The sequence below is a fragment of the Rhipicephalus microplus genome, chromosome 8 (assembly GCF_043290135.1).
Source record: "Rhipicephalus microplus isolate Deutch F79 chromosome 8, USDA_Rmic, whole genome shotgun sequence".
Taxonomy (NCBI): Eukaryota; Metazoa; Arthropoda; class Arachnida; order Ixodida; family Ixodidae; genus Rhipicephalus; species Rhipicephalus microplus.
Window position 1 is genome coordinate 97,421,212 of NC_134707.1, and position 2,567 is coordinate 97,423,778.

A 2,567-nucleotide genomic window follows, 5' to 3' on the forward strand; every position below is an offset into this window, starting at 1 on the left:
GGTTAACCAGGCACATGCCCGGTTTGGTACCCTACACTGGGGGACTGGGGCATAAAATTGAGAGAGAGGGGAAAGAAAAAAAAGGATTGTCAGTCAATTGGCTGACGCGTATGCAGCGGTGGCACTACACAAAAACTAAAGGTGGTCACGTACGCCTGTAGTCCTCAAAAAGCACCAGACAGCTTTGACTCCTTTTTGAGCCGACGAAAGGCGAGGACGGTGTTCCAGTAGCATCTGCGTAGAGAGTGGCCGATCGTCCAATTGTCGGAATGCATCCGAAAGCTACTGTCTTTCAGAGGCAAATCGAGGGCAATGGCATATCAGATGGTCGATGTCTTCTTTGGTGCAACACACGTCGCATTCCGCATTGTTGGTCAATCCGATAAGGGATAAATATGCTTTTGTGAAGGCAACCCCCAACCAAAGACGACAAAAAAGCGAAGCTTCACGTCGACGAAGTTCGGATGGAGGTCGATGTTCCAGTCGAGCGTTGATTTGGTAGAGTCTCGTATGTCTTATGCTAGGGGTGTTCCACTCCAGCAGACAGAGACTACGTGCAAGGTGACGAAGTTGCTTTGCAGCGTCAGTCCTTGACAAAAGAATCAGAAGGGTGTGCTCTTCTTGGTGCGATGTACGAGCCACGTTGTCTGCAGAATCATTGCCACAAATCGCGCAATGGTCAGGTAGCCACTGAAACTTGACCTCGTGGCCTGTTTCTGTGACGTGGTGAAGAAGCTTGACAACCTCGTAAGTTAACTGTTGATGGCAACCTCGTCGATGGACTGACTGCATACTCTGCAGGGCCGGTTTCGAGTCGAAAAACACAGCCGATTTACTCGGGTTTTGTGATTTTATGTACTCTAGGGCGCCTCGCAAAGCCGCGAGTTTTGACGCCGTAGACGTAATGACATGTGACAATTTGATTTGCAGAGTGATCCCTCTTGCTGAAATTGCCACCACCGTTAGAACCAGACGCTGTGGTTGAACCATTAGTGTATATGTGCACATGGTTATTGCACATTTTGTGCAGGAGGTGCAAGCTCAATTGTTTAAAGGCTGATGAAGGCAAATTTGATTTTTTTCTGTATTTCTGGAATCGAAAGACTTACTTGTGGAAGTGTCAAGCACCACGGATGATACACCAGTTTTTCAGCAGGTGTAAAACCTTACGCAAACGACGCACGATGTGCACAGACATTTGCACCAAATTTCGTGCGGGGCCTCTCAATAGCGACGGTTGCCAAGTGGTGGGAAGCACTGCTAGCATGTTGCCTTAGGTACGTACGCATCGTTTCAATGATAATGTGCGTCATGATCGAGTAGTTGTGTGCATTGGCAAGTTTCAGCTGTCAGTGCACCGCGGCCGGAGTAAACCAAAGCATATCCTAAGCTCGTGGGCTTAAATATTTTGGATTGTGCGCATGTTTGTTTTTCACGTGCATGAAAGTAGTCGCAAATATCTACACGTAGGTGGTGAGGAATAATAAGCAAACACTCGCGGCCGTCAGAACGGTAGTTGCGACGGTATATAAATGCCTGCGGTGTGACCTGTAGACGACACGTACCTCATAATCTTGGAGACGCAATGTCCAACCACCAGACGGGGAATACTGGACACACTAGATGTGGAAGATGGAATAACTTGTGTTTTTAAGGATATCTACAATAGTAACACGGTAGTTATAAAACAGAAAGAACAGGTATCCGAACATAAAGATACAAAGCCGGCTTCCACATGCATGTCCATTGTAACCTTTGTTATTTATACTGTATCTGCAGGGACTAGGCGACGTGTTAGAGGGCTAGTCGACTCGGCTTCAGCCTCTCTTTTGCCAAACCAGGAAAACGCATTGAACAGTATATACCAGCGTTCTTTGACGTATGCAGATAATATAGCATTATTAGCCGACAACAAGGAAGATTTGCAAGAAATGATAGACGTTTCTGGTAATGAGGGAGATATTTTAAATTTGAAGTTCAGCAGGGAAAAATCGGTTATGATAATTTTGAATGACAACAATGGCAGTGAGCATAGAATAGAAGTACTCACGCTAGATATAGTGCGAAATACAAATATTTGGCTGTAGAGATAAATAACAGTGCTGAGTACCTAAAGGAGTGAGAAAGATACGTTATGACTAAACGTAACCAGGATGCAGCTGTAAAGAAAAATGTGATGATGATGATGATGTGTAGGACATAAAACTTAAAGGCGCAAAGGCATTGATGGCAAAGGAGTGCCATTTCAGTGACTAGAACGTGGACAATGATATGGTGCGTTGCTGTAAGTGGCCTTAACATTCCTTGTGCTAACATGGGTAAAAACATAACTATTTAAATAATACAGTGGTGTGATAATTATAGTAAAAATGGGTGACAGAAGGTTTTGATAACGAAAGCAAGTGCAAAAATATTTTGCACTCCAAATGCCTTATCAGCGCCCTTATGTCCAATGGCCACGAGGAAAGTTTTCAAAGTAGCCACAGCAACACCAATCTCTCTTGAGCGGTCACGCTACGCAATGCCTGGGTATATTACATGGTAGAAATGGACACCTCTTAAAAAGC